Source organism: Pantherophis guttatus, chromosome 1 (assembly GCF_059756535.1).
Source record: "Pantherophis guttatus breed Tessera chromosome 1, ASM5975653v1, whole genome shotgun sequence".
NCBI classification, from domain to species: Eukaryota; Metazoa; Chordata; class Lepidosauria; order Squamata; family Colubridae; genus Pantherophis; species Pantherophis guttatus.
In genome coordinates, this window is record NC_142063.1 from 240,997,258 (window position 1) to 241,006,191 (window position 8,934).

Genomic DNA, 8,934 nt, shown 5'->3' on the forward strand with positions numbered 1-8,934 from the left:
CCTACTGAAATATTTTGAAGAAACATGGATTAATGCCAAGCTTCTAAGCTGCTTGCCAGATAGGAGTTAGCATTTAAACTTGATATTGTTTTAATAAAGGGTAGCATTAGATGTTTGGGTAGTCTCCTGCTCAGCAAATAATAATAATTTCCTGTTTAGGAATAATGGGTCATATAAAGACTGTGTGAACTTCATGCTTCTTGGGAAAACAGAAACACAAAACACAGCATTAAGAAATTGGAAAAGTGCTATTATTTCAGATGTCAAGGAAAGGTTGTTGGAAACATGTGATCTCTCTGTTCTGGAAATCGAAATTATTATTTTTTTTCTAACTAAGGGATTCAGCAATGCATATGACTATGGCAGAGATCCTATGATATTTTCTATCATATTATTGTAGTGAATTCATTGATAAATCACTTATTGATAATTGAGATATATATTCTCTTGTCCCTTTATTTTTTGTATTTTTAATTTTAATGAAGGAAAAAATCCAGCAACATCATTTTATTGCATCTTTTTCCCCCTAAAATGTAGATACTACCACAATGGCACAGTGGTTAGAATGCGGTACTGCAGCTACTTCTGCTGATCACTGGCTGCCAGCAGTTTGGCAGTTGGGTCTCACCGGCTCAAGGTTGACTCCACCTTCCATCCTTCCCAGTCAGCAAAATGAGAGCCCACATTGTTAGGGGCAATATGCTGACTCTGTAAACCACTTAGAGAGGGCTGTAAAGCACTGTGAAGAGGAATATAAGTCTGTGCTATTGCTATACCAAATTATCAAATATATTTATCTCAATGGAAGTGGCTTCTCTAAATTCCTTTGCAACTTCATTGCCTCATAATATTTCAGTCAGAAAGATTGCCCTATAGAAAGACAAACTGAATCTTGTCAATCACAACTGATAAATAGTATATTTTACTATGTATATTTTACTGCGCCACCAAGGAGCCGTGGTGGTGCAGTGGACTAAACTGCTGTTAAAGTAGCAGTTAGCTGCCAGCTGCCTGAAATTACTATGAGTTCAATTCTCACCAGGCTCAAGGTTGACTCAGCCTTCCATCCTTCCAAGGTAGGTAAAATGAGGACCTGGTTTGTGGGGGCAATAAGCTGACTTTGTATAAAATAGAACACTGCTTAGGGGGGGGGGCAAAAAGCCCTACTAAGCAGGTATATACAAAAGTATGAAGGCTATTGCCAGGGGGAGAGCTTTTTCTGTGGGAGCACCTGCCCTCTGGAACGAGCTCCCCCCGGAGATACGGACGATTCCAGACTTACGTACTTTCCGTCGGGCCCTCAAAACCTTTTTATTTCATCAAGTCGTGCTGGCCTAATCTCTCCAATTGTGTATTTTAATTTGGATTTTTAATGGGGGATTTTAACTGTCGGGCCAAATTGTTTAATTCATTTTTAAATTGTTTTTATATTTTGTATTTGATGTTTTTTACTTCTGGCTGTTCACCGGCCTGAGTCCTTCAGGAGAAGAGCGGTATATAAATTTAAATATTAAATAATTAAATTAAATTAAATTAAATTAAATTAAATTAAATTAAATTAAATTAAATGCAATCTTAAGGCACCCTGAGTCTCCGGAGAAGGGCGGCATATAAATCAAATAAATAAATAAATAAATAAATAATAAATATGCACCTCACTGTCAAAGAATATACCATATCTATTTATTGGTATCCTTTAGTGTTTTTATAAATAACTCAAGGCAGCAAAATCCAGCTTTTCAAACCAGCTTTGGAGAAATAGGTTGTAAATGATACACATAGAAGTAGTAATGGATAAAAGATTTATTTTCCCCTATATGCAATTTTTAAAAAAATCTTATGTTTTGTTATCTGTTTTAGGGAGAAATACCAATAACAAGATTCAGTACTCTATTAGTACTGAATTTACCTATAAGTAAGATGTTCTACCATCTATATTGCTACCAGTAACCTTTTGGATCAAAACATTGTGGGCTATGCCAGATCAGCCCAAATGTAAGTGAATACAAAGAGACTCTATCCCAAGGGTGTCAAACTCATATCGTCATGGCAGCATTATGTGATGTATCGGGACTTTTCCCCCTTCGCTAAACCAGACGTGGGTGTGGCTAGCGCGGGATGCATCCGGCTGTCGGGCCAGGAGTTTGATAGCCCTGCTCTATCCCAAATTGCTAAAAGTTAATTAATCAACCTCTTTGCTTTATCTGGATGGATTTGTCAGAGTTTAATTACATGATATGGTAAATGCGTAGGAAATTTTCCTTCTTATGGTGATGTACGAATCTTGATTGAAATCATTCACACAGAGATTAAGGCAGAGTCCTAGAAACATTGTTTTCTTTAGATGTTTTAAATCTCAGACTTTATCAGGTTTGTGAAATCTGCAGAATTTAAATTTCTACCAGAAATATTAAACAAATAGAATTCTCACCAGTCTTTTCTTATGTGCGGTGCTAAAAAATAGAAGACTGGAATGATTAATCTGCCTGCAGCCTCCCAGAAGACAAAGATCCTACGACCTAAATTCAGTGAGAACTTTTAGTGACATGATTTCAGCCTATAGGAAGAGGAGCTGGAGAAGTATAGGAATAGCTTGTCTCTGGGTAGTCTCCAGAGCTCCTCTGCCACTAAAATTGTAAAGTGCTTTCAAAAGCACTAAACACTGTTGTATTTTGGTTTTTGGAGGTATGTAAATTTATCCATACAACCTTGGCTTCCACTGTTTTATTACTTCTGTAGTTCATATCAACTGTTTCCTCTATATTTCCAATTTTGTTATTTGAGTTTTTTCTGCTACTCTACTTTTGGTCTTCCATTTTCCCAATTTTTTTTAATCTTTTCCAATTCTGCATCCCTGACTATTTTGCTTCTGGTAATGAATCTCCTTTGACTTGCTAATCGTTGTTCAGTAATATTTGGAGTCTGGATAAAAATGTCCATGTTCCCAAACAGTTTCTTTAAACATCCCCAATTTATCAGTTTTGATTGATAATAGCAGGCCAAAATAGCACAATTTTAAAAAACAATCCTTTTTCTTGCCTGTAGTTGTTTATCCAGTAATCCTGCAAGACTAAACCAGGGATGGGTTCTACTTATCTTTACTACCGGTTCGCAATGGGATGGCGTGCACGCTCTTTTGCACATGCACAGAAGCATTCTGATGATGTGGGGGTCGGTGGGCGGAGCCTCCCGCTGGTTTTACTACCGGTTCTATAGGACCGGTGAGAACTGGGGGCAACCCACCACTGGACTAAACCCTGGTTGCCTAACCATAGCTCCTGAGTCCCATTGCTCACTTGTCAACATATGCCCAGGAGCTCTAATAGCTGAGGTGTTCCTTGTTGACCCAGGAAACAAGATTCCTTTTCTGTTGTCTGTTGTCTCACCATATTTAATGAGATAATGGATTCAATTAGTCTGGATCCTCCACTAAGACCTGTGGAAGTAGAATATACTGCCATCAGCATAGTCTCAATCTCATCAGAGTACCACAAACTCATCACACATGGCAAGGGGGATGTTGTTGTTGTTGTTGTTGTTGTTGTTGTTGTTAATTAAACTTGTATGCCCTCCCCAACTCTCAATGATTTTGGATAACTTCCAACAATCAAACAAAGAAATGAAGATAACATCAATGAAACATAAAAGATAAAGATGGAAAGCATGGAAAGTGGAAAATACAGTGAAGCGAGGGTTTCACTTTCTCTCACTAAAAGCCTGGGTGAAGAACTTAGTCTTCATAATGCTTCTAAACAACACCAGAGTGGGAGGCTATCTAAATCTGAAGTAGTGGTGGGGTTCAGCCGGTTCAGGCTGGTTCGAGCGAACCGGTAGTTAAATTGCTGTCTGGCCCCTCCCCTCCCCTCCCCACCTCTTCCAGGAGTCCCCACATGCCCCATTTTGGCTTCCAGGTAAGTACAGGGAGGCCTACTAGGCCCAAAATGGGGCACAGGGGTGTGGCACACACCCCCTGGCCTGTTTTCACTCCCAGGAGGCTTCAGGGAGGCCACCTAGGCCCAAAAGGGGGCAAAGGGGGGTGGAGCACTCCAGCGGCCCATTTTCGCTCCCAGGAGGCTTCAGGGAGGCCTACTAGGCCCAAAACAGGGTATGTGTGGGGGTGCGGTGTTGCCCCCCCCCCCCCAGCAGCCCATTTTTGCTCCCAGGAGGCTGCTTGGAGGCCTACTAGGACCAAAACAGGGTGTGGGGGGGTGGCGTGTCCACCTCCATGGCCCGTTTTTGCTCCAAGGGATGGTGCAGGAGACCAAGTGCTGCCTGTCACACTGCCTGGTCATGCCCACCATGGCCATGCCCACGCAGCCAGTCATTAAGGCAGAGAACCGGTTGTTAAATTATTTGAAACCCACCACTATCTTAAGGCTAAACTAGAGGACAGATGCTGCTACAGAGAATGGACACTTCCTTTGTTCATGAAGCATAAATATTCTGTATATTGATGAGCTGATAATACAATCAACTTTCTATATTTTTAATCATATAGGAGGTTATCTTTGAGAGTAAGTCCAAGAACTGTTCACTGTTGGACTTTTATGCTACTGAAAATCATGGGGCGTAACACCTGTTTTAAAGTTATACCCTCCCCCCCCCCAAAATCCCTTTGAGATAATACTGACAGAAACAATAATGTAAAATCTTGCTGTTATAAAAAAAATTCTCCCCTGTGGCTAAAGGAGGCTAAGTTTTTATGATGGACACGACAAATATAAATTCAACTTTACAATCTTGCACAGTGGGTTTGGAGATCAAACAGTATAATGCAAAAAGTAATCAAGGATCTAAAACCTTCTGAACTGCTCATGTGCTAAGCACAGTCTTGGATGAGAATAAGCAGAATGAAGGAAGTTGTTATCTTTGTCTCTATTTTGAAATTATATTTGGAAGTGAGCTCAAAGCAAGCTTGGTAATACTCAAATAAATCCTTTGTAGTGAAATTAAGAGTTTCAAATCCTTTTGCAATTATTTTAGAAAGCAGGGAACCTTGATTGCTAAATTTTGCTAAATCCAGTTCTAATCATACATATTTTGAAATATGCCTCAGTGATTTCAGTAGGATGTACTTCGGATAATCTTTATTATATAAGTAGAAAAACATATGATTTTTTTTTTTTTGTCTGTACTGGAAAGGACTGCTATCCCATTTCAGTTCAATATTATGCTTGGCTTATATGATCTAGAGATTTGCGTTAGAGACTACAACAGACAAATATGAAAAGTTGTTTTTATGTCACCCTGGTTAACATATGCAAGCTTATTTAACACTTGGACAGCAAATAAGCGTAATTACATTAAAACAAAGATCTGTAGCACAGAAGCAATAAAAAATAGACTAGGTTGTATTATTAATTCTTGTGTTAAGGGTTTTTGAGCCATGTTGATTGGCCTGAATTTTTTGATTTTGTTATGGTACAAAGGGATTGTTTGAAGTAATTTGTCCCCGAGAGAGGCGCACAATCCCAAGCGAGTTTCAATTCAGCAAAGCAAATCTAATTTTGTTTGCTTTATGCAAACCAGAAGGGGCTGTGGTTCATTTTGTTTTCACTGGAGGGGAAAGGCACACTAATGGGACCTGCTGAAATGCATGCACTGCAAACATCATACCCCTGCATATATTAAATTTAGCTCTAAGATGCACTGCGTTCATTGTGTGTGTTTGTGTGTGCGGGTGTGTATGTGTCTGCATACTGCTTCAGAACAAAGCTTTTTAATAGGAGGAGAAGCTTCTTACAGAAAGCTAACGGGCTATTGTATTTGTATTTAATGTTCCAATTGACTTTCTTTCCCTGAATCAAGTGCATTAAATTAGGTCCTTCCTCCCCTCCCCCCCCATCGCACTGCCACTTATTTAAAATAGGCAGTGAACTGAGGATATGATTTACTTGAGCTTCAAGCTATCTAAAGGCTAATTTAGATAGAATGTATATCGTGAGCTTTATCTCTCCCGCCCACCCCCCGGATAGTCCTAAAAGTGAACAAGCCGATGCATTTTGTACCTTCCCCAAAGCAGCAAGAATTTGTAGGCCATCATTTCCACAATTGGGAAATGGAGAGGCATGGACACTTCCTACCACCTGGCATTCAGGTGATCTAACATAGCATATCCAAAATCATGTTGAATTCTTCTTTTTATTATGATATGTGATTCTTTCAGATATATTTTCTGCAGATGTTTCTTTCACTGTTCAAATGTCATCGCATAAGGTTCAACAATTCTTAGAGGTACAGTCTAGCTATGACTTGTTAATCAAACTTGTGGCTGCAAGCAGAATATAATACAGGTATATACAGGTAAAAGATATGTGGTGGATCAGTGGCTAAGACACTGAAGTTGTCGATCGAAAGGTTGGCAGTTCAGCAGTTTGAATCCCTAGTGCCGTGTAACAGGGTGAGCTCCCATTACTTGTCCCAACTTCTGCCAACCTAGCAGTTCAAAAGCATGTAAAAAATGCAAGTAGAAAAATAGGGACACCTTTGGTGGGAAGATAACAGCGTTCCGTGCGCCTTTGGCATTTAGTCATGCCAGCCACATGACCATGGAGACGTCTTCAGACAGCGCTGGCTCTTCGGATTTGAAACAGAGATGAGCACTGATCTCTAGAGTCAGGAATGACTAGCACATATGTGTGAGGGGAACCTTTACTTTTACCTTGTACATACAGATAGTCCTTGACTTACAACAGTACATTTAGCCACCATTCGAAAGTTACAATGGCACTGAAAAAAGTTATGACCGTTGTTCACACTTACGACTGCTGTACCATCCCCATGGTCACATGATTAAAATTCAGATGCTCGGCAACCGAACATATTTATGAGGGTTGCAGTGTCTTGGGGTCATGTGATCCTCTTTTGCGATCTTCTGACAAGCAAAGTCAATGGAGAAGCCAGATTCACTTAACAATCATGTTACTGACTTAACACCAGCAGTGATTCACTTAACAACTGGGCCAAGAAAAGTCGTAAAATGGAACAAAACTCACTTAACAACTATCTCGCTTAGCAACAAAAATTCTGGGCTCAATTGAGTCAGGGACTACCTGTATAATGTATAATAAATGTGACATATAACTTGTTTCTATTTTTGGCAGGAAAAAACTATAATATCCAGAAGAGCTATTTATTTATTTATCCTGCCTTTCTTACTTTATCAATAACTCGAGGCAGCGAATATACCTAAAATCCTTTCCTTCTCCTATTTTCCCCACAACAACAACCCTGTGAGGCGAGTTGGGCTGAGAAAGAGTGACTGGCCCAAAGTCACCCACCTGGTTTTTGTGCCTAAGGTGGTACTAGAACTCACAGTTTCCTGGTTTCTAGCCTGGTACCTTAACAACTAGACAAAACTGGCCCACTATGTTAAGACCACTGTCATGAGGAATCATAATTGCATTAATATTCATGATGAAGGGATGCAGATGACTTTTCATGCTATTTATCTATTTCTCCTGTTCAAATATTTAGCGTGAGGTTATTTCCTCTGCCTTCATGCTTGAACAGCTAATCTCCCTTACCTTCGAACCTACAAACAGGAGCTGTTCTTGCACCCATGGAAAAATTGGACTCTGCTCAGGCAGAGAAACTTTGGGAAACAAAGGAAGAAGCTGGTCATATGATACATCAAGATAAGAAAGCACTCCATAGAAGGACATCATCTATGGATAATCAGAGAAGATGAGCAATTTAGAATTATAATAATAAATCTCCAAGTATTTTAAAAAAGGGCTCTTGAGTTTCCAAAATCTCTCCTCTATTTTTACGTAGATTCCTATGGAATTTTTTAAAATAATATTTTATTTGAAGGGAAGCTACATCGTCAAAAAGCTTGGCAGTTTAAAAATGAATATAGAATATAGAATAACAGAGTTGGAAGGGACCTTGGAGGTCTTCTAGTCCAACCCCCTGCTTAGGCTATACCATTTCAGACAAATGATTGTCCAACATCTTCTTAAAAACTTCCAGTGTTGGAGCATTCACAATTTCTGGAAGCAAGTTGTTCCACTGATCAATTGTTCTAACTGTCAGGAAATTTCTCCTTAGTTCTAAGTTGCTTCTCTCCTTGATTAATTTCCACCCATTGCTTCTTGTCCTACCCTCAGGCACTTTGGAAAAATGCTTGACTCCCTCTTCTTTGTGGCAGCCCCTGAGATATTGGATATGAAGAAGTGCAACTAGTTGGGTTATTGGAAACATTTATTAGAGAAAATAATTGAATAGCAAACAGAATAAGTCCCTTAGTCACTTTCTTATAGACTTTCCAATTTATAATGACATGTATAATATTTTAAAGTAAATTTTATTAATCATTTCTCAAAACTGTGTAGCTTCGGGTTTGTGAGTCTTCTGGTGCCAAGAGTTTCATCTTTATTTCTGAATGGGATTGCACTTCCCCGGGCAATGGCGAATGACTATTTGGGATCTTCCTGACTCACTATTCCTGCTTGAAGAGCACATGATGACTGTGGCCAGGATTGTTGAACAGGTCTGGTACACCGCTTGCCTTTTGTCTGGAGTGCAAGTCCTTCCTCCCAGACACTCATGCTTTAGTAATCTTGCAGTGTGGACTACAGCAATGCACTTCATGTGGGGTTGCCTTTGAAGATCACTTGGAAGCTGTAAACAGTCCACAATGTAGAAGCACTAGTACCCTGCTTCCCCGAAAATAAGACATCCCCTGATAATAAGCCCAATCGGGCTTTTGAGTGCATGTGCTAAAATAAGCTCCCCCGCCCTTGAAAATAAGCCCTCCCCGAAAATATTTAAATGCATGCACAGCTGGTCCCCGCCATTTCCTCTAGTTTCCTCCAAGCACCCCAAAATAATAAGACCTCCCTGAAAATAAGGCCAAGCACTTATTTCAGGGTTCAAAAAAATATAAGACAGGGTCTTATTTTTGGGGAAACATGGTAGTAATAGTAGTAA